The following is a 25,279-nucleotide window of genomic DNA, read 5'->3' as shown; positions in this document are numbered from 1 at the left end:
GAGAAAATCCTCCTCATGACCTTTGTCCACATGCGCAACCCTGTCACTGTTTGCCTCAATAAATGTGCATAGAACCAACGTTATTTGCATAGAGGGAGAAATGTTGGACAAAGAACCTCATATGTTATATGCTACCCATCTGACTGCTTGGTTGGGAGTTGAGCCTTCTTTTTGATAGAGTGGGAGAGAAAGAAAATGAAATCATAGGAAAGGCTGGGTTTAGGTTATGCTGTTGTGGCCTGAGGTCAGAAGGTAGAGCATGGCAAGGTGAGAGAGGCCAGTCTCCCCACGTCTGCTGGGAACCAGTGGTGTCCTGGCTTGTGGGGAACAGCAGCTCCTTGACCGCTTTAAGCATCACTGTTCAACGTGGACCTGTTCACATGATATAAGGGAGGCTCCTTCAAGTGCAGTTGAAAAGTTGTTGAAGAATTGGGGCCAATAGGAATTGTGGCTGACAAAGTGGTTCACATTGGGGACCTCAGGAACTACTGAGAGAAACTGAGGAAGTTTTCTCAGTTCTCGGCAGGGAGTGGAGGCTGCTAAAACTAGTGTAATTTGGGGTTATGAATTCTATTTTGTGAACTAAACTTTTAATAATAAAACATATTTTGAGGGGAAATTTATCAGTGTAACCACTTTGGAAGCAGCCCTTTAGACTGAAGTGTTAAGGAATTCTAGGGTTTGGCTGAAGAGTTAGGAGCCCACAGGGAGTTTCTTTAACTGATATTCACAAGTAAGCTTTTATGACAAAGTAGTTGATGCCAAACACATACAACTTTCCAGATAATATTATTTATGGGTTTGATTGTATTTTAAAAAGACCTTTCAAATCATGATGAATCTTTATAGTAATCTGTAGTGAGGTTAGTGGTCTGAAATAATATTGTACCATGCTTAAATGCATTGGCTAAATTTTAAAAGTTCTCCAATTTAAAGACCTTTTCTTATCTGTCTTACCTTCTCAAAATGTATAATTGTATGAGGATAAAATGATAGATTGTAAGTAAAATGTCTAGCAGGTAGGTCCAGAAGTAATTAAGGGCCTTAATTTATACTTACAGTGAAGGCTGGATTTCAGGTCTGGGCATTCTGGTTTTAATTTGGAGACTACTTTGATAAAATTTGGGTAGCAGTGTCTGTCTATAAAAGGAACTTTGAATGCACATTAGAATTTTGCCATGTGAACTTGGTGGCCCTATCTTGGAGTGACTATAGGTTCTTAGCTTTTCCTTTGGGAACTTCTCCCCTTATAGTCCCTGATGAGGTCTGAAAAGCTATTCCATGACTCATTCCCCTGATTACAGAAGATTGGATGAGGAACATGACCAAGGTTGGGCCAATCATTCTGTTTCTCGTAGAGGTTTAATTTGAGCCAATGAGAGAGATTGAATGTTTTAATTGGTGTTCTCCAAAACTCCAAGGCAAGGCTTTGAGTGCAGCTGTTTATTAGAGAGGAGATCTTGGAAACACCTGTAAGGAGTAGAATGTGAGACAGGGAAGGAAATGATGCTGACAAGAGGTAACTCATCAAGTTAGTGACCACTTGAGAACTAGGGCTTAATCCAGTTAGTGGACTCTGGCATCCAGTATGGAATGTGTCTGACTGGTTCCACCCTAAGGGACAAGGGAGCTAAGATATTTTTTGTCAGTTGGGTTTGGTTATTTCTTAAGTGCCACTCTCTGGGGGTTTTAATTCACATGAGCTAACTATGGGCAGAGGAGAACCAAGCACTGGAAATAACACAGGTGTTCAGAGTTACATGTTAGCATGGAAAAAAAATGGGCTGGCAGTGTGGAAGCCCTTGGGGCTGAGGGACCGCAAGGAGGCCACTGACAGAGCCTCCTAACAGAGTTGGTTTGCTGTCAGTGAGACATTTAAAAAGAAGAGTCCAGGGCAAAGTTTCAGGTTTCATGTAAACTAATGAATGAACAGAAGCTTAAGGATGTGATAAGTGTCTAGAGACAAATAGAGAAGACATGTGGCATGAAATGTGGTGAAGGTGAACTTGGTCAGGTAAGGCACCCAGAGCCACAGATCTCAGCTGTGCTTCTTTTTTTCTGTTCTAGAGTATGTGAAATCACCTGACTCTCCTCCTCTTAATTTTACTAACCTAAATTTCCATCATTCTTAAGATGTGGTCAAACGATTTTTCCAGAAGTGGTCATAGCAGTTATTTTCAATCTCTCATACTCTTTGAACATCTTAACAATCCCAAGTCAGGAGTGTTACTTTCCTTCTCCTGAGCATTTGTAAGCCTTTGCCCTTGTCTTGATGGGTAGAATATGGTGGAAAGCGGCTGTACGCTTCCCCCACCCCCCAACCTAGTACTGGGAATCAAACCAGAGTCTCATGCATGCTAGGTAAGCACTCTACCCCTAGGCTACACCCCCAGCCCATGCTACATGACTTCTGATGCCAAGTTGTAGAAAGTACACATTCCCTCTTACTCTCTTGGCATGCTTGCCCTTAAAATCCAGCCACAGCATTGCAGCTGAGGGTTTCAGATGAGCTCTTAATCAGTAGCTGTTGTCAGGCCCCCAGATGTGTGAATGAACCAAGGCTGGAGATAATCCCTGATTTGGAGTTGCTCCTGATGATACCATGTGAAACAGAGATGAACCATCCTCACTGATACAGACCCAATTCACAGATGTGAAAGCAAAATAAATCTTATTTTTTTTTAAGTCACCAGCTTTTAGGCCGATGTTACACAGTCTTGGATAACTCAGCAGCTGAAACCCAAAATAAAGTAAGCAATGTGGATTTGTATAAGGTCTTTCAAGTGGTTTAGGATAACTCTCAATGATTGATAGTCCTAAATGCACTGTTATGTTTATATGTTAGGCATCCCCCAAAAGCTCATGTGTAAGATAATGCAAGGAAATTCAGAGGTGAAATAATTGAGCTATGAGAGTCTTAACCTAAAAAATGCATTAATCCCCTGATAGGGATTTACAGAGTAGTAACTGTGTGGCTTGAGGAAGTATGTCATTGGGGACATGGCATTGGGGTATATATTTTGTACCTGGTGAAGGGATCAGTCTTTGTCTGCTTCCTGGTGGCCATGTCCTGAGCTGGTTCCTCTACCACACTCTTCTACCATGATATTATGCCTCATGTATGGGCCCAGAACCATGAAGCAAGTCATTTATAATTGAGACCTTTGAAACCATGAACACCAAATAAACTTTTCCTCCTCTAAAATTGTTCTTGTTATATCTTTTGGTCCCAGGAGCAAAAAAGCAAACTGAAACACCCAGCTCAGCAAACATCATGCCTCAGCCTACTGTGTCTCGTTACCTTCATGCTTTAGAAGCGCATGACTCAGGGAGGCGTGGATATTGTATTGTGCCTGAACTTTTGTCAATGGGCTTTCTAAGCATTGACTTAATTTTTGTCAAAATTCTGGGATACAGTTATCACCAGTTATTTATAGATGAAGAACCACAGATTCAGGAGGGTTCAATGACTTGTTCAAGATTGCACAATAGCTAGCAGAAGTGGGATTAAATTCAGTTCTCTCTGATGCCACAACTTTCATTTTTCCCTCTGTGCTACTCTGCCTTACTTTGTAGGCTTCAAAGGACATGGGATTTGCAGTCAGTATTTAATCCCATTTTAGCCATGTTCTATATTACATAGACTATGGTAACATAATTGACAGTTATATCTTTGGTTTTTGAAAAATTATCTTCTGAGATTAAAAAAAATCACAACATCATAAATTAAGATGCTCTGCTCATATTTGTGTGTATGCACATGCATATGTGATAATGTATATGTATAATATAAAAGTATAAATAATATATGATTATTAACATATACTATATATTATATAAATAACTATGTGTGAATACATGCATCTATTATACTCTTTAAAAACTGAATTTCTTTTTTATATTTATTTTTTGTTATAGTTGTACACAATACCTTTATTTTATTTATTTATTTTTATGTAGTGCTGAGGATCGAACTCAGAGCCTTGCACCTGCTAAGTAAGCACTCTACCACTGAGCCACGACCCCAGCCCCTCTATTATACTTTTAATAATGATGATATAAATTTATATATTATAATATTATATATTATTATAAATATATATATATTATATATAAATATATATATATTATTATAAATATATAATTCTGTGTACATATATATGTAATAAACATAATACATACATAATATATGTGTAATACATAATAAATGTATATGCAAATATATGATATATAATTATAATATATCAAAACATAATATATTATATATATTAATTATATATACTCTATTATAAATATATACTCATGTATATAAAAAATCTGTGTGGAAAATTTAATTTTTTGTTAGTCTATAAAAAATGTTTTATTTGTGCCTCATAAAATTGTACTCTTCTCTTCAACATTTATTGATCGTTTGATTTTATGCCATTTTATTTTGAAATACTTAGATTACAGATGACAATGATTTACAATGATGACAGAGAGCTTCATATCTCTTTGCCCATCTTCCCCTGAAGTTAACACTCTGCACCAGCAGTTAACACTGGTACAGTACTGTTACGTGTAGTTCCCGTTCGTTTCCTACTAAAGTGCTTGTTTCTGCTCTAGGTTTGCCATATTGCATTCAGTCCTTATGCCTTCCTAGTTTTCTCTGGTGTGTGACCATTTCTCTGTCATCTCTTGTTTTTCATGGCCTTTGTGTTAGTCAACTTTTCATCACTGTGAATAAAATACCTGACAAAAACAACTTAGAGGAAGTAAAGTTTAGTTTGACTCATGGTTTTAGAGGTTCAATCCATGGTCAGCTGACTCCATTTTTCTGAGCCTGAGGTGAGGCAGAATGGCATGGTGGAAGGTCGTGGTGGACAAATGCTGGTCTGCTCATGGCAGCCTGGAGTAGAGAAAGAGAGCAAGGGGCTGGCTGGGCTGTAGGAAAGATGAAGCCTTCCAGGGTACACCCCCAGTAACCCACCGCCTCCAGCCATGCCCACCTGCCTACAGTTATCACACAGTTTGTCCATTCAAACTAAGGTGGATTGATTAGGTTATAGCTCTCATAATCTAAACATTTCACCACTGAATATTCCTAAATATTTCTGAATTAACAGAATAACGTAGGAGCTTTTGGGGGACACCTCTTATCCAAACCTTAATGACCTTGATACTTTTGAAGAGTACTTGTCAGTTGTTTTATAGACTGGATTTGAATTGAGACTGTCAGTTGTTTTCTCAAGGTTAGACTGGAGTTATGGATTTTGGAAGCATAACATGGAGACCAATACCTCCTTCCCTCCTTATTACATCATAGCCAGGGCACGTGATATTAACAGGACTCAACCTCTGCTGAGATTAACCCTATCACTTGGTTGCAATGATGTTTATCAGGTTTCTTCTGTCTATAGCTATGATGTCTTCCTTTTCACATTCTGTTGTTAAAAGTGAGTCTCTAGTCCATCCCGTACTCAGTAGGAAAGGAATTATGCTAAATCTCCAGGAGGGAGGAACCTGTTGATTTTTTGTGTTTGTTTGTTTTTTGTGGCACTGGGAAAGAGTGTATGAGTCCTGGAGTAGTCCCCGGATCCACAACTGCATGCCTCTGCGTTATAAAAACACTCCTGGCACTTAAGCCCACACCTTTGATTTCTTTCTCTTGAAAAATACTCCCAGTAGAGCAATGCCATTCTTATTTGTTACAGGATTCAGAGCCAAGTTGCAACTATTCTAAACATTCCCTCTTGAAGGGGGAATTAAAAGATCCAAGCTCACTTTTGCCTCTAAAATCCAAAAATCTGTTTTCTTGATATAAACTATATAGAGAATTGTTTTTTCATGTATATAGAATTTCTTTCCTTAGAAAGGAGGGGGATATATCTTTTTTATCCATTAATTTTACTTAGCACCCTGGAAAATAATAACTATATAGAATATAACATTTATAATTGTATAGAAATTATATTTACATATACTTATATCTTCTATATAATTTATATGATATGCATATATTTAAGGTTTATGAATATAAAATTTTAAAAATTATAAATGGTATAAAATAACTTCTACCAACTATTTTCTGTGTGATGAGCACTATGGATGTCATCATATAGTCTTTATTTTTAATTCTTACAAAAGTATGTGTGAGGGAAGTATTATAATTATCATTTTATAATGAAAAAGTCTGGTATTCAGGGAGGAAATTATCTTTCCCAGGATGACGTGGTGAATAGCAGGGTTGGAATTTGAACTTAGGATTCTTTGATTGTGGACCATGAACTTCTTAAATGTTTGCAGGTTGACTGATTAAAATTGGGTAGGAGGAAAACAGTATTTGAAGATTGGACTAGCTATAAGTATTTCAAAGAAACTTCAGACAATCACACATGATTGAAGTAGACAGGTGTTATGCTGTGTTGCCTGAAGAGGAGCTCCCACCTCAAGTCAATCAAAAAATCACCATGGCACTTAGGTTGGTGTGCATAAACAGTAACTACCTCCTGAATTCTGTGAAACCAGAGTCCCAGCTGCACTCCTTGCAATCATGGATGCTGTATGCTATTTAGTGTCATACCCATTAGGTTCCCCCATATGAAATGATTCCCTATATCATGGGGAAGTAGGAAATCAGTTAAAATTCCCAGAATATCTGCAGAGATCCATAGAATGGTAAAAGCAAAAGGTCACTATAGATTTGAAACTCCTGTAGAGTAATCAAAAGATAATATTAGAGATGAGATATAAAGGAAATAGAAACCAATCTGTGTATGTGTGTGTGTGTGTGTGTGTGTATATACATGCACACATGCAGAGAGCAAGAATCTATTTCCTAGAAATACAGATTTCTCTGCATTTTCTAGAAACGAGTTTGATTTTTATTTTGTGCCCCCTTACTTTTGTACTATGGAACACTTTGTGTTGCTTATTATTTGGAGTTTTCTGTACACTGAACATGTTGAAATGCCTAGAGATCTTGCCCTTTAGTTCTCTACCCACATCCCCATGAAAATACTCAGTGAACTGGCCACAATGTCCCTTTGGGCTAGAATACATCTGCTGCTTCTGTACCATGCATGGGATAAAGTATCATTTTAAGCTTAATTTCTTTTCACTCAAGTGACCAGGACCATCCATAACAAGGGCCAGAAAACTTAGCAATTTTGTTCTACAGAAGTGGAAACCTTATCTCTGGGAAGAGTGGGTGGGAAGTTGGGGCTCAAGGCCTCAGGGCCTCACCTATCATGGGTTGCAGTCTCAATGGGACATAAATTCTGGACACGAGAGCGACACCCCTAACACATGCATGTTCTGCTAGGGAAATCTGAATTTCCACTCTGAAATGGAATTAAGGATTCCTGGTGCTTCTTTCTTTCTCAGTGGTTACTTGGTTTAATATATCAACCACCATCCACTGAGAGACATCAAGAACACGCTGCTGCCTCAGCCCAACTGGGTCTACCTTGAAAATCACTCAGTTTGTTTCTGGAAGAAAGGTGGAATGGCCCATGCATGTTGTCAGCTACCTTTCAGAGCTGAGTTGGCCCTCCTGGTCCCCGAGTCGCTGACGTTCCACACAGATTGGTTGCTGCCAATCTGTCAGCAGAACACAGGCCTTTTAGTTTAGCCATGGTGAGGTGTGTTAACTGAGCCCAGAGGACAAACACACGAAACCGTGCTTGTCTGCTCCCTCCTAGACGCCCAGCCTCCTCCCTCCGCATTTCCTCCTTCCCTGTCATAATTCTGTAATTTGAAAGTGAAAACAGAACTTCTATGCCTCTTTCCTTTTCCCAGTAATCCTTGGTGAAGGATTACTGTCTATCATGCTTTCTTCCCTAGCGTAAACCACACCAGACTTTTCAATTTAAGCATTGACTTGAGAGACAAACCCGTTCTCCATTGTACTTTCAGGCTGATCTAGAAAGTGTCATAAGACTTCAGGTTACACTTGGCAAGCCCGTGCCTGGTGGGTCGAAAGGGTTCTCGGGGCTGGGCCCTGCTTCTCAGCTCGGAGTTCATTGATTTGATACAGCTTCTTTTGTTACTGCTGAAATGGGGGCAGGGAAGACTTGGAATAATTAAGGCATGAAATAAAATACATGTGCCAAATGCAGTAAATAACAAGGAAGGGCATGGGGGAGAGGCGTGGAGGGCTGAAGAAGCTCGTTGTGTAAAAATTGAGGTTTCTGTGGTCGATATTGTGGTTTATTTAGGAAATCATGGCATGGGCAGTTCAAGAAACTCACTGAGGATAGTTGGCTGATGGAGCTTCAGATGAAAAGTCATGCATGAGAAATTAATTTCCAGGTGTGCATAACCTCTTCATTTAAAATTTTCCCTGGCTAATGTTGCCCCAGGTATAATTTTTTATAATGTAATTAATATATCATTGGTGTCACTCATGTGAGTCATTCTGGATTCTGTGAGGCAAAGGCCCTCTTCAAGGATTCTGTCTATATTATTACAAGAAACATCTAAACTGTTTTTGCAAAATGCCAAATAATTTGATAATATTCTATAGAGTTATGTATTATGTAACAAATAATGATAAACAAAAAAATGTAAATATTGTTACTATTTTATCTATGAGAAGAGGATAAGGAAGATATTTCCATGTTTGATGAAAATCAATGTTGTGGTCTAGTTGCTGTGGTCTTTGATGATCACTGTCATTATTAAATGGTGATGATATATCTGAGCTCCATCAGAAATTGAATAAGGAGACAAAGGACCAGATTCCTGACTTTGGTGCTAAGAATATGCATGACCTCTTACAAATCAGTCAGTCAAGCCCAGAGATCTGTTAAGGCAATGAGTTGATCTAGATTATTTCCATTTCTATTTAATTTGTAAAAAAGGTATGATTATGAGTCACAGAGATTTAATGAGCATCCATCCAAAGAGAAGTGTGCAAGGTAAGTTATTTATATTGCATCTGACTGGGTTGCCTGTGCATTTATGAGTGGTGAGAGGGCAACTTCATGCCTTAAGCTATGGCAGGGGAGGACAAAACTTGATTGTCACCTCCTTTGCTTTTTCTTGCTCATCAAATGATTAGGCTTGTCTGGGCCTATAAAAATCATCTGGAGAATGCTCATTTTAAACATATGCAATGTAGTTACATTCAGTGGCATCTTTAGACAAGGAAAAGGTGAACTGAAATTCCTTTAGAATATTCCAGCCTATGCTGTAGCACAAACCCTTGCTGAATTGTGTGACAGGCCTTGCCCAAAGCTTCCTCACCAGATGTGCTCCACTGCCACAGCAGCCATTTCTACTGCCTTCCTACTTTCTAAATGCTCAAAACAACAACAACAAAAAGGTCCTTACTCAATTTGTCTTTTAAAAATGCTCATCACAGTTATTCAAGATTCACACCAGAGGTTACTCATTACTTGGTTACAAATGATTTTTCCTTCTAATATTTTTTTATGCCATCTTGAACTTTTATTTGCTTATTGTAGCGAAATAAAAAATGTGAGATTATAGGGAATTTAAAAGCAATGTTCAACTCCTTTAAGGTTTTAGTCTCCATTTCTCATGTTGTATCTAGTCAATGTCTCAGTGAAAAATATGAGTTACACAGTTGGAATCATTGTTTTGGATTGGGTAAATTTTTATGGTCGCTGTCACCATCATTCATTTTCCACTTACTGGGATTTGTTTAAGCTGAAGAATGCTTGTAAAGGTGTACATGTGTGCCCAAACTTTCCCCTTTCACTTCATCTTTTTTGGTACCCTCATTTAGGAGGGGCTAATTCAGCACAAAATAAAAAGACCAATGAATAAAATTGAACAATGCTATAGCCAAGCAAATGAATTGGGCTACATACTCTCTCCAGATACTAGAAGGAAGGAAGTATCTAACCTGAGAATTCTTAGCAGAGGAAAAGGGAGAAGGCCTTGCCTGTGGACATTTCACCCTATCCTAGCATGAGGAATTTTCTCAGCTTGCCTTGTGGCCCTCAATTGCCTTGTGACTAACTAGTTAGTTTTGGCATCCGTGCTCCATTAAGTAGATTTTCTGAAACTCTTTTGCTGTGAGCTGCATTCATAACTAATACCTATGCCTACATTAGCTGAATGGATGGTGTCCTATTGAGGCAATCAATTACTGAGTCCAGAGCTGAGAATAACTGCACTCCTTCTTGTTCTGCCCCACATGAGTGGGATCCAGAGACTTCCAGGGTTCTAGAATCACAGGCACTGGAGATGATCAAACACAGCTCTAGCCCAAGGTGGGATCCACAACCCAAATGTTTCCAATTGAGCCGTTCACCAGCTTTCAGTCTTCCAGGAGTGGAAGCTCACTGCCTGTGTGCTGGTCTATTCCAGGGGTGCAAACCCAAATACCTATGAGAGTTGGCCATGTTCACATAGATGAATAAAATAAGCCTGAAATAAGAAAATCAAATGCAGAAGTAGATTCAAACTATTTTTATTGTTACTGAACTGTGGCATAAGAATGTAACATGATATAAATATGTAAATATTTTAAATTCAAAATAGAAAAAGTACAAATTGAAAAATAGAAACATTGATTCTTTCAACACAACATCCTTTGTATGCATATTAAACCCATATGCCTCCTCTCATTTTTCTTGAAATGTGGATTTTTTTCCCCCAATCTGTCTTTTATTTTCCTACATTTGATATAGATGCAGTTTAGGAAATAATTCTCTACCATAGGGACAAAATGAGTCAGCATGCAGCTAAGTGGTCACTGATACTAAGCTCCAATGTCAGGCAGGCAGCAGGTCTGTGTGGAGGAGGTGTCTGTGGTGATCTGCAGAACTGGTGCTCCTTATAAAGCCAGCACTCGCTACTCAGTTCCAGACAATTGTTGACATTTGTTGACATGTAGGAATGTGGGCCTTGGGTTACTAATCTTCCCCTTTCTCAAGGAAAGCAAAGACCCTGTATTTTTAGTAAAATCCTCTGTTGAAATGTTTTCTATTTTAGCACACAATTTGGGCCAAATAAAGCATGTCTGGTGGCTACATGATATTTGCGAGTTGCCATTTTGCCTTCTTTGGGCTTATTCCAAGAATGGGCAAACTATGGCCAATAGGACAAATTCAGTGTACTTTGTGCCTGTTTTGTAAACCAAGATTTTTAGGAACACTGCCCTGCTCATTTATTTATGTATTGTCTGTGGCCGCTTTTGCACTACAGTGGCAGAGTTCAGTGTTGTCACAGGGATGGCATGGCCTGCAAGGAGTGCAATATGCACTATCTGGACCTTTAAGAAAGAGTCTGTGGACTCCTGGTCAATGCTGATAAGAGTAAGACTTGTAGCTGGTAGATAGTCCTTTCTTATTTTGAACTAAATCTGCCTGTATATAACTCATTCACTGGTCTTGTGTCTGTTCACCTTGGGCATTCTCAGAAGACAATTGGCATTATTTAGTCATAAGCCAATCCAGGTTGGTTGAACATCTGACTGGTATAAAAGTTGTCACAAACATTAGACCCACTTTTTGAATAAGTGGTATATTTTTGCATAATCCAAGATGCTACACATTCATCCAGAAAGCAAACAGAGCTTGTTGGTAAACTGTAGAACGAAAGAGAGCCCCAAGGGTGGGTAACAGGAACAATGGGGGAATTATCACAGAGGATGTGAATTCAGCCCATGGGAGGTGGACTGATAGCACGTCTGCTCTGCAGTCAAAATTCTTCATGGCTTCTAGAATAATATCTTCATTTTCTCTCATGGTGTACCAAGTTCTGCTCTATCCAGTCTGGCCTTTCCTTCTCAACTCTTGCTTCTCTCCCCACACACATCAGGTTTCTTCACATGGGTCCATTTCAAGTGCTCAGACACTTCATGCTCCTTTCTTAGCCCCTTAGCCTCTTGGTACTTACTCTTTTCCCTAACATACTTGCCCATATCCCTTCCCAAAGTGGAAATTCTTACATTTTGCATTTTAATGTCACCCTCTTCCCTGACATCTTCCCTGATGATACCTCTCTGAGATGGCACATCTAATTCTGGAAATTACCTTTTACCACACTTGTCCATCTATCAAGTTCATAGCACTTATTTGTAATAATCTTGCCTATTTATCACTCTAGTATCCTGGAAGTCTTCTCTATTAGAATGTGTCTTAAGACCAGGACTTCTCTGGTCTTGTTTTTTGCCTCCCCCACTCAGGACCCAGCGAATTGTAGGTATGCAAAAATTTTGAGAAGTGAATGAGTTTTACATCAACGGTAGTTTGGGATTATATAAATTATACTTCTGATTATTTTCTGTGACAAATGCACTTATAAAACCCATTTTAATAGGCTCCTTACTTTCAGAGAATGCTTTGAATTAAATTCTTCCTGATTAGTAATAACTCAATGTCTCTATTTGGTGAGGACATTTTTAGAGATGTTTATTAGCGCAAACCACTAATCATGCACTAACATATTGATTATTAGCTAAATTAGAAAAGTGAATATTTTCTGTTTGATGCTTTGTCATACATTAGACCCATATATTAAAGGTTCCTACCTTGCAGTTTTCCTAGGAGACATTAAGAATTTTCTACTATGTTTCACAAATGAGTAAACCGAAGCCTAAAAGAATGTTACAAGATTGCATAGCCAGTTAGTTCCAGAACAAGGAGGATGAATAAAGTTGCTACATTCTTACTTAATCTGTTGTGCATTTAATATACTGCATTTCTTCCCCCTTTTGGTGATTAGTATATAAGTGGTATTGTGAGTGGGAACACTTTGTGTCTGAATAATAGTACACTTTCCCTTGCAAAGTAGAATATGCATGTGTTCAATGAGATCCACAGTAGTCCCATGAGAAAATTCAAACTCTAGTTTTTAATTTGATAAATGATTAGACAGTAGTAATGACATGATCAAATTCTTGCATGTAGAACATGGCAGAAATGGAATTTGAATCTTGATCATTTACTAGTATTCTTTCTTATCCTTCAGTGTGGTACCTGCATGTCCTTATTATTTTAATGTAGTGCCTGGAATTTAATGCTGAGCTCAGTGATTAATAAAGATGCAGTACTTAATACATGCTATGGACCCTTATGATTATTTATGGAACTATCATATGTTTGTAGGCAAAATCTTTCTACAGTGTTTAATATATGTGTCCATGATTCTAAGCAATCTATATTTATTAATTCATGTAATCTTTGCCAAAACCCTGTGAAGTAGACACTGTAAACTAATCAGTTCAAAGTTGTGGAGACAGAAGCACAGAGAGATTCAATGACTTTTCATAGTGACACACATAGTGAGCCTGTCTCCAGAATCTGTTCTCTCAACTTCTAGACCAGACTGCTTCCTGTCTGGTCTAACAAACTGTAAAGCCAAAGCAGTGGGTATACTATGATGGTTGAGCTTTAACCTGGAGAACTTGAATCCACAGGGCAAGGCAGAATTTTAGGCTGCTGGGGGTGCCTGTCTCCTGCTTTGCCATCCTGGTCCCTGGAGGGGAGAACCTCAGTTCCTTTCCTAGGGAGAGCTACTTTACTTTTTCTACAACTTGCAAATTGGCTCTTCTCCATGGAGAAGGATGGCTATGTTTAGCTGCTGAGACGATGAAAGCCCACCCTACGCTATGCCATACAAATAACTTGTGACCAAACTGGATCTCCAGAGCGACATGTTCCATACTAGAGCTTGAGGCCAACGATCTGGCTCACCATAATCTGCATGCCATTTGCTAATGTCCCCCTGCTTATCAGTTTCACAAACAGGTGATTGTCATTAGTGGTGGACAAGGATCTAGATGTTTGGAAATTTGGCCAAATATCTTTCCTTTACATCAGGGAGAATGATAGCGGCAATAAGAAAAGGAATTCAGCATAGTGATGCTGGAGGTAAACTTTGGCACTCACAGATGAGACAAAATAGGTAACAGCTTTCTGAAATAACTCAGTTTTGTGGATGTTACCAGGGAACAGAATGTACAGTAAAAGCAGATTTCATTCATTGAAAAAGTACTTGTTGAATCCTATGTGTCCGGGCCTTGGGCATTCAGCATTAAACAAAAGGGTCCTTGGTCCTTAGAATCTAGTGAAAGGAGACTACAAACAAGGCCCAGATAATTTCAGAGAGGGGGAGGGGTCTCAAAGAAAAAACAAGTGGACAGAGTGACCAGTGAGGGGTAAGTAAGGGATGACCTCAAATTAGGTGGTCTGGGGAGCCCTCCCTACAGAGGCGCCATATGAGTGATGAGGCAGTTTTGTGAGCATCTCAGGAAATGTTCTTGCAGAGAGAACTGAGCTGTGACCGACCTTCCTCTTCCTTCCATTCCCATCTCAGCCACGTGCTCAATTTCCCAAATGCCTCTTCCATCCTGGAGAGTGTGTCTGCTCTTCTCTCTCCTACTGGCCTGATTCCACCAGTGAAGAAAGCTCTAGGGTTACCAGATGTCAGGATAGACTTTTGGGTGCCTTGTTGAAACAACAGCCTCTCTCTCCTGAGACATCTCTTAGTCCACTCAAAAAAGAAATGAGTTTAGTTTGGCATGATGTGTTTCTAGTGAGCCCACTACTTCCTCTGTGCTGAGCTCAGAGCCATCTGTTTAATAATCTAATCTTGAATTCATGTAGGGGTTGATGTCATATGCCTCCGGATCCAGTCTTTGAAACTCACTAGTCTCCTTCTTTTGAGAATCTGGACAGCATTTGTAAATTTGCAACCTTCTGGAACCATGCCTTCTGTCTGGGATCCCTCTAGGATCACTGACACTGATTCTGTGGCCACATCTGCATGTACTTTTTATATCCTGGGACCTTGATGTGCAGTTCAGGAAACCTCAGCTCATTCATTGCAACTATTTACTCTGTCACTCCTCATCTGTCTTTGCACAATGCTGTCATATTAAGGTGCTTTTATATGTAGTTTTATGATTAGAAAAGTAATAAGACAGAAAGATGCCAAATCAGGAAAAAAAATACCTCCAATTTCCAATACCTAGTGATGATCACTTTCAGCATTTTGAGATATGTATTTCTAGTTTTCCTTATACCACTGCACCCATATATCTGTGCACACAAACTTTCACATGCAAATACATACCTGTTCACCTGTTTATATTTTAAAAACTGGGATAGTAATGAACAGTACATATCATAATATTCTTTTTTACTTAATTGATTTTATTTTTTTGAATACACAACAGCAGAATGCATTATAATTCTCATTACACATATAAAGCACAATTTTTCATCTTTGTATATAAAGTGTGTTCACTCCAATTCATGTCTTTATACATATACGTTTTTTTGCATTACAATTCTTATTACACACATATACCACAATTTTTCAGTCTCTGTATATAAAGTAGGTTGACACCCAATTCATGTCTTCATATATGTACTTTGGATAATGATGTCCATCACATTCCACCATCCTTGTTAATTCCCTGGCTCCTCCTTTCCCCTCCCATTCCTCTTCCCTATCTATAATTTATCTATTCCTCCCATGCTCCCCCGTCCCTACCCAATTATGAGTTAGCCTCTTTATATCAGAGAAAACATTCGGCATTTGTTTTTTGGGGGATTGGTTAACTTCACTTAGCATTATCTTCTCCAATGCCATTCATTTACCTGCAAATGCCATGATTTTATTCTCTTTTATTGCTGAGTAAAATTCCATTGTGTATATATGCCACATTTTTTTTCATTCATTCACTGAAGGGCATGTAGATTGGCTCCACAGTTTAGCTATTGTGAATTGTGCTGCTATAAACATTGATGTGGCTGTGTCCCTGTTGTAAAAATGCAAATCAAAACTACTCTAAGATATATCATCTCACTCCAGTCAGAATGGCAGCTATTATGAAGACAAACAACAATAAGTGTTGGTGAGGATGTGGGGGAAAAGGTAGACTCATACATTGCTGGTGGGACTGCAAATTGGTGTGGCCAATATGGAAAGCAGTATGGAGATTTCTTGGAAATCTGGGAATGGAACCACCATTTGACCCAGCTATCCCTCTCCTCAGTCTATACCCAAAGGACTTAAAAACAGCATACTACAGGGACACAGCCACATCATAATATTCTTTTTAATTAAAGTACAGTATCAGTATTAATCTTTGCAGATTGCAAATTGTTTTATGACAGAAATGATGAAAGAAAAATAGCATTGAAGATTTTCTTATCCTCTTGGCTATTAAGCATTATATCCCTTGTCTCAAGAAGAAACAGTGTGCCAATTCTGTATTTTTTCACTGCCTGTGTTGAACATAACTGAGTAAGTCCCTGTGTAGTCTTTTCCACGGTGGTATGCCTTCTCTAAAGACAGAGTATAAAAGGAAAAGTCCATTTTACTACCTCTCCTGGATTTCCAAAACTTGTGTCATCCTTGCACCAGGGATGTAACACTCCCTTGCCTTTGGGATTGTGCAGCACTTTAAACAGTACATTTGTTTAAGCAACTTACTCCAGGTAATGAGTTTCATGCAAGTTAGCAGAATCTTCTTTCATGGGTCTCCTAGGACTATCTGAGAAAAGACCAGTGTTCCTTCCAAAAACTTATATTAACTCTTGCAGTTACAGAAATTAGTATATAATGTGTATGTCCAGCAATAAATGAGGGGACATCTTAAGAGGTATTGGAGATTTGTGGGCAGTTGAAACTGTAAAACCCATCAGCTGTCAACAAGCCCTGATTCTCCTCCTGAACCCACAGGAGAGATCATGGCCTGTGTTGGCTTTGATGTTGAACCTTCAACATCTTAGTTCTTCTTGCAAGCTCTACCCCCTGGAATCTCCCAGTTCAATACCACATGAATTTTCATGGATCTCTGCAGTGCATTCCTACCCATAATACTCCATATCCCCCCAAGTTGGTAAATATAATACTCTCTCGGCATCATCTGAGCTAAATTGTCTTTCTGACAAGAATTCTTGGGCTCTTGATTCTGTGCACAAGTCACACATTTTAGAATCATTGTAATATAAAGTACTCAGAGTGGGAAACCATTCATTTTTGGGGGGGATGGAAGAGCTGTTTCTGTCCTCTGCATCTCCCTGAATAATTATTTCAGATCTTCCTTGGCTATTCTGGAAGGCTGGTCCCCTCAGAATCTCTCTGTACTAGGTCCCTACATTATATCTCATTGGAGTTGGTGATATATCAATTTTCTGGTTTCCTTGAACACCACAGAGAAACCTGAGTTTATCAGAGGAATCCTTTTGAAGCTCACAATCATATTGTAAGCTGCTGGAAAATAGAGTTCATATCTGCTGTGCATATTGTGTCCCCAAGGCCTTAACTATGCCTAGCATAAAGTAGGCATTTAGTAAATGTTTGTTCATGAATTTAACAAATGCAATTTGATTACCTACAATGTGTCAGAAATTAGTTTAGATACTTGGAACATAATAGTCAATGAAAAAGATAAAGTCCTTGTTTTCTTGGAGTTTAAATTCTCATTAAGACAATTTTAATAAAAATTACTTATTTATTAATTTTAATAAAAAGTTACATAGCATGTTAAAGCATGGCTTTATTGAAAAATAAAGCAAGGGAACTAGTTAAAAATGCTGGAAGTTGCCATTATAAATAGGATGGTCCAGAGAGACATTAGAATAGGTGCTGTTTAAGTAAAGACTGGCAGGAAGGGAGGGTCAGTTATCAGGGTGAGACACACAGTTAGGCAAAGGTCCTAACAAATTCAGAAAACAGCAAGAAGACCAGTGGGTACACAAAACTCAGAGGGAAAACACTCGGAGATGAAGTCAAAGTGGAACAGCTGAGAGGATAAATTTTCCATTGGTTTGAGATAGATAAACTGCATATAGAGCAAGTGTGTGGTGTTATGTAGATAAAAAGATTCACCTGGATGTCTTAAGTTTGAGTTGATTGTTAGACTTCTAAGTAGAGACGTTGAGTAGGCAGTTGGATATATGAGTCTGCAATTTAGAAGAATGAGTTGAGCTAAAGATGTGAGCTATTTTAGTGGGTAGATGGTTTTAAAGCCAAGAGACATGACTTCAACTGACTGTGTATCTACAGGAAGTGGAGGGACTAGTGCTGGGGTCCTGGTTCACTCCAGTGGTATGAAATCTGGGCAAAGGGAAGACCCAGCAGGGAGACTGAGAAGGAGAACCAGTAAGGAGGAAAACCAAGAAGAGATCACAGTGCCTGGAAGCCAAAGAGAGAACAGACTAAATGAAGGCATTTAGCACATATCTTCTGAGTTTTTAAACTCATTTTCTTTCCTTATGACTCATATTTTTCTCACTTTAGCTGCTTGTTCATAATGGTTTTTACTTCTGATTATTTTTTTCTTTCTGAGATTTTTTATTATCATCATGGGTCACTTATAATAAAGGTATTGTTGGCTCCAACAGCTGGTTTCAGGAAAGGTAACTCCTGGACCCCATTCCATTTGTGCTAACATTCTCTGGTTTATAGGGAAGCGAAAAAATAATGTGAGCATAAAAACCAGACTGACTGAGGCACCTACACAGGGCACAGAGATAACTCTGAACATTAAAAGAAACCTAGGAGCATTGTGTCTAATATATTTCATCCAAGTCTCTTTATGAGATGTTAACCTTCATGTATCAGATCAATTGCTCATTCTTAGGAACTGAATAATGTACATCAGAATAAAGCCATCAATAACAAAGGTAAGATTTTTATATTGATGAATAATATCAGTTAAATGATAGTAAACAGCACTTTGTGTTTAATCTATAATTAATATAATTAGACTTACTATAAAATTTTTAGATGAGAAATTCAGCCCAAAACGCTAATGAGAGCAACTTTATTGTATAAGTCTTTATAATAGATATGGGGGCACTTCACAGATATGTATGGCATGGTCAATGTGCCCTGGGATACAAAGAAGACCTAAATACTGTGAAGAAAGAAAAATGATGCTTATTTCTTTCTCACAACCAATTCTGAGGTGAGTGGTCTCGTTGGCAAAGAGGCTCTGCTCAAAGAGTTATTCAGGAAATCAAGTTCTTTCTGTCTTTTTGTTCTGCCCTAATTAGGATACTGTCTTCACTAATGGTTGAATCTAGGAAGTAGATGCATCCTTGATCCAGCTCATAGGATGAGGAAAGAAAATGTGGAAAAGAATACCTCATATTTTAACAAAGTTTAGAAGTTTCAGGCATCAACTCAATTCACTTTCCACAGAAAAACATAATCACATAGACTTAGATGCAAAGGAGTTTGATAAATGTTGTTCCTATAGGCACTTAGCCACTGCTTTCTGAGTATGGGGGAGGTGAAGACTAGGTTTGGTGGATAACTGCCCATCTCTACCACTGTTTCTCAAAGTAATTTATATGTTGCAAAGAATATAATAAGATTCTATGACTGAAATTTCCATGAAGGCCACTGTGGGGTTACAGAGGAGAAATTAAGAGTACCCCAGCTGGAGAGATATGGGAGACATTTAGGAAGAGATGGAAATCAAGCATGGTTTTGTATTAGTAGGCAGGTATGCACAGAGGATCCAAAAGACCATTCTGAAAACAGGTATGAAGTTGGGGATGTGAAGCAGAGACTTTTTACAAATTAAGAAATAATCCTATTGTCTAGAGGATAGATGATTTGATACAGAGCAAATCTTTGAGACCTTAAAATACCAAGTTATGGTATTTGGAACTTGTTGCACAAGCACCAAAATATGGTAGAACTTCTTTGGATGGAGAATGACATGATCCAGACCAAGAATTTTCACATGATGTTCTGAGGAGCCTGAGGTTTTTGAAGATGGGCCTCTGGGACCAGGGGAAGAGAGCACTTGGCTCTTGAACTTACAATTCTTTCATTTGCTGATATATCAAGGATGTACTGTGGGCAGTGGTTCATTGATAAAAGGGTTCTGTTGTCAAAGAAAAAGCAACTGAAAACTCATGGAAAATCTTGCTCTAAGTTGAATATTAGGAAAAGTTATATAGTGGTATTGGACCAAAAGCAATATAATAGGAAGTATATATGAACACAATTGTATGTGTGTAGGTGTGCGTGATTTTTTTGTGTGTGTGATTGTGCATATGAAAAAGTATGCTGTGGTTTAAATGCGAAATGCTTACCTAGGCTAAAGGTTTTCCAAATTCAAAGTATTTTGTAGATAAGTGACATGTTCTTGCAGTCTATTTAGTTCGTATCTTTTGACTACAAGAAATGGGAACATGTTACTCTTCCCAATAAACTCCAGTAATAATTAACATCTCATGAAGAGATATGTAGCCGTTCTTGGCTGTAGTATTCTCTCTAATACACGAGTAAACAAGGTTGTAAAGTATGGAGCAGGCCTCTTCTCAGCACTGTGGATGCAGAGATTCTTGGCTTCCTATGGAATCATCAAAAGCTAACATTTACAGAATGGTTTAGAAATTACCTAAGAGCTTTATAAGCTTCATAGGCTTTAGCTCATTTAATCCTCTTTAAAGGGATTAGGTACTGCTTGGCCTTATTTTAAGGATATGAGTGTAAATGCCTTGCCTATATTCCCATAGCTAGTAAGCAGAGAGCTGGAGTCTGTCCTGATGCACTGTTCTTTGACTGCTCTTGATCTGTAGGCACGTTTCCTACTCTTTTTTAAAAATAAATATACTGCCTCCAATGACTTGAGACTCTCATGACATCAGCATGGACATAACAATGCTTTATAATTTACTGGTGGTGTTTTCAAGCTTAGTTATCTTATTCGAAATTCACGACTACCCTGTGAGGTAGGACCAATCATTTTATAAATGAAAAAGTAAATCAAAAGGAACTCAGTGACTGACCAAGTACACATAGATTGTTATTAGCTATTAGAACCAGAATGCACATCTCTAGATGTGCCTTTAAATTTTGCTCCAGAAATCTATATAGAATCAATAAATACTTGTTAAAGTTACAGTGAATGAATTAAGTAGGAACAAATTCTAAGCAAACTGTAATTTTCAGTTGAGGAACTGAGGAATGTAATCATTCCGGTTGATTTTATAATATCACAGTTTTTAGCAGAAACTGTTTACAGTGAATGGGGTGTAACTACTGTAGATCAACTCTTAGATAATATGGGAAAGGGTTCCACCTCTCAAATTGTGATTGTTATTAGTTTCAAGTAAAAAGGTGTTGTCTTCACACAAGACAACTTAGTGCAACCACATTTAAGTGGTTTTTAATGATAAAGACACATTTATGACCACTTGGGGGCTGAATCATGAGGAGAAATTACTCAGTGTTACAGCAGATGTCATCATTTATTCTCCCACTTGAGGTGATGAGTCATAAATTGGACTAGAATTGAAGATTAAGGCAGAGTGTATGTGTGAGACTTCACACAAGTCATAAATTCAGAGGAATGCCAACCAGACTGCCTAACAGACTTGTTATAATTGAACTTAGTGGGTCCAACACCTAGAGCATAACCAATGACCCTCTGTTCTTCTTCCTTAAAATTATATGCCATATATATTATATATAATATATATTCTATATATAGTACATATATTATATATAAAATGTATATATATTATGGGCATTTCAATATGAGAATTTAGAATGAAAATTCAGCAGCAACAAACTGAATATTATTGATTCTAGAGAGGAAGCCTGCATTGACACAATTCTTTGGACTATTTGGGGGTATAAACTTTGCCCCAACCAGAGTCGTGTAACATATACAGTTTGCCTAAATACATTGGGAAATTCCTTGGATGACTGCAGTGTAACACAATTATGTCCACGGAGCATGAGCATGCTTAAGTTACAATTAGAGGCCATGCAAATGGGGGATGTGGCAAACATTTCATGTGTTGCTTACAAAGGTAGGGGGAAGAAGAAATCAAATTTCACGATGGGGCTCAACTACTGGAAAAATCCTGTTAACATGTGTGAAGTAGTTATTGAATTCAGACAAACAATTATCCAAGCTTATACAGGTATTGTGAAAGGCCATTGAATAAACAGGCTGAAGCTATGGCTGATGGGGAGGAGAATGCATTTGGTCCAAGCACATCACCTGTTAACCAGTTAGAGGGCTTGGGTGGGAAATAGCAAACCTGTAGGAAGCCTGAAATTAGCACAATAAAGGGAAAATGTATACAATGTCATTGTTGGCCATGCTCTGGACAATGATCCACTTCAAAGCGTATATAATACCTCAGCACAACTTCCCCCAACCGGGAGTTTCAAAACTGTACAACCTAAGCTCAAAAATTCCCTGAGGCAATGTATCATATCAGAGCACCTGTCTAGAAGCCAAAGATCATAACATCCTGGTGTTACTCCTGATTCCTAACATCTGCTTCATGAACTGTCCTGGAGTTTTGCCCCCTTCACTGAGTCCATGGATGCTGCGCTGCCATCTACTCTTCTTATATAAGCAATGTCAATTTCCCATTAGCAAACATGCCTGGGAGAGAGGTTGATATGGAGACAGTTTGGAAAGGCTATTACTTGGCGGTCATTTTTTTAACATATTGCTATGGTATGAATATGTCTCCAAAATTTGTGTGTTGAAAGCTAAATCCCCAATGCAGCAGTGTTGAGGGTGGGGTTTTAAGAGGTTTCAGAGCCCCTGTGAATGGATTAATATCAAGATAGTGGAAGAAGCTTCCTTATTGTGACAGTGGGTATGTTATAAAGTCAAGTTTGGCTTCCTCTTGCTGTGTCAGACTCTCACCTTCTCTTACTTTCTAACCTTCTGCCACTGGACCATGAGTCAAAAGTCCCTCAGATATGGGTGTCATGCTGTTGAACTTCCCAGCCTCCAGGAAGGTAAGTGGTAGATTTTATTTCTTTATAACTTCCCCAGTCTGAGGTATCAGGAGCACTAACAGGACTAGGATACCTTTATTTAGACAGAACACTGGGTGCAGTCCCCATGAAGGCATAAAATAAGTGCCTTTCTGCTGTGGTCGCACCCAGTGGTTCCCCAATTGGGTAGATCTCTTTAGCTCTTAAAAAACCTCCATACTCTAGCCAGCCCAATGGCAACTCTGCAGCTACAGCCCATACTCCTCAAGGGTGGTAAGAACACCTGTCATGGGCCCTGAAGAGTCTTGCTTTCCCTCTTCCAGAGAGTTTATGAAAGTCTCAAACTGCATGCAGTAGTTTTCCTGAGAGGTTCTCTGATGAATCTAAAAATTCCTTTCTAGTACATTATTTAGCTAGTGATAGTTTAGTGCCCTTCATAGTAAAAAAAGTAAATTCCCAGTTGACTTTCTTCAGAGGGCTTTGCCTCAAGTTCTCTTATATAACTGAAGTTTTAAAATTTACTTCACACATTTTCACTTGCTCCACAGATATTCAGGGTTTGGTACCAGTTTACACTTGTGAAGAATGAGGCTCAGAGATGTGGAGACTCCCAGGTATGTTGGGAAGAGAAATGGGAAGCCTGCTGTGACCCTTTTGACCACTAGGGGTCGTCTTGTACATCTGACGAAATACTTTGTTCAATCTGCAAACATTGAAGACACATTCAGAGACCAGAGCAAACTGACAAATGAGGGTTTCTGGCAGAAAGGGATGAGATGTGGATGTATTTTGGGACCATTTGTGTTCTTTTTTTCCCTTTATTTTTATTTATTTATTTTTATATAGTGTGGGGATTGAACCCAGTGCCTCACACATGCTAGGCAAGCATTGTATCCCTGAGCTACAGACCCCAGCTCCCCTTTGTGTTCTTGAAGCAAAAACAAGCAAGAAAAGATGTAGAAATCCACATTTAAACTTGGAAAAGGCTGAAGCTTTTAAAGTGGTTTTCATCATTAGGGTGTGTTCTGGGATGGCATGGCTTAGAGGAGACAGAAGGGGCCTGTATTGTGTGCTTCCAGTTTTGAGTGGATATAGAGTATAGGGAAACATTGGTGAGGAATGAGGCCCCAGGGAACTCTGCAAAAATTAAAGAATGAGACTGAAGATAGCTATGAGTAGCAAGGACTTGTTGGAAAGACAAACTGCTGTAGAGTGCAACTGAACAGAGTCCTAGTTTCCAGACCCCTCTGGTCTGAGTGAGAGGTCCTAGAGGGAGGCTTTGGTATCTCATTCCTGGTGTACCTAGCTTGTTGCCTTTTCCAAAGCCAGAGTACAGTCCCCAAACAAGGGTTCAGTGCATGGTGAGAAAGGAAGATAAAGTTTCCTAAGAGAACCCCATTGGGAAACTAAAGGAGGAGTAAGAGCCCTCAGGGGTCCCCGGGCATTTCACTCTATATTATTAAAAAAAAAAAATCTCTTAGATAAGGTGTGAGCTTCAACAATCCTTTGAGTCTTGAAAATCTTCTCATTGCAAATACACCAGGCAGGTGTTGTGTTACAATAGCCATATGCCTGGATTTTCTGAGACAGTCCCTTGTTTCAAGTCTTCTGTCTTGAAGTCTTCTATCCTTGATTCAATCAAATCTTCCAGTAATGCCATTATGTGATTGATGGTCTAAAAATAAGTAATATTTCTAGAATCCTCATTTGCTCTTCACCAGGTGTGCTACCAGGGACTAAGGACACAGAGCAGAGTTTTGGATGCCCCTGAGCATAGTATGAGGGAGGTCAGGCAGGCCTGGAGACAAAGAATTACAAAAAAGTGTGGTGGGCATAGGATTGTGGGGTGCACCCAGTCTCTGATGGAACAAAGGGGGACTGCCTAATATAGGCCATAGTCTGGAAAGATTTTCCAGAGCAAGAAACACCTATCTTGAGCCCTCCAGGGGGAGTAAACCCACTGCCCAGGTGAAGGAAGATCAGCCAGGAGCCCTGGACAGAGCAAGGGTGGGGGTATGGGCAAAGTCTGAGGTTAGAGATCAGAGTGTTCTTGGGGTCTATGAGTGAAGTTCTATTCAATTTAGGAAACAAACAAAATGCTTGTACATGGTAAGAGACTTGTATGGATGGGGAGTTTGAAGTCTGACAAGAAGGGCGATAAAGTGAAGAATGTTTATGCTAAGATTGATGAGAAGCAGGGAAGTGTTTTAAGCAAGAGTATAAAATGCTCAATTTCATATTTCACCAAATCTTTGTGGCCAAGTGTGGATGTTGGGGCAAGTGAGATGGGAGGCCAAGAGTTTCTCTAGGAGACTAAGACAGGTGAGAAGGGAAGGAACCTGGATCTAAAGTGTTAGTGCCTGGGATGGAAAGGAAAGGCTGTAGAAGAGCTGAACAGCAGGACTCAGTCCATCCTTCTTTGCCTTGTCCCCTTCCCTGTGCTTTCCTTGTCCATTCAATCCTGGATCATGCTGAGACAAAGAGCATAAGAAGAGGGGCAGCTGCAGAGGGCAGGCCTTGTTTCCTTCACTCTGTGTCACATTTCTGCCAATTCCTTGCAAATCAGTACAGCACTGGTAAAATGCCAGCCTTCCTG

The sequence above is a fragment of the Callospermophilus lateralis genome, chromosome 2 (assembly GCF_048772815.1).
Source record: "Callospermophilus lateralis isolate mCalLat2 chromosome 2, mCalLat2.hap1, whole genome shotgun sequence".
Lineage (NCBI taxonomy): Eukaryota > Metazoa > Chordata > Mammalia > Rodentia > Sciuridae > Callospermophilus > Callospermophilus lateralis.
This window is presented reverse-complemented; position numbering follows the sequence as displayed.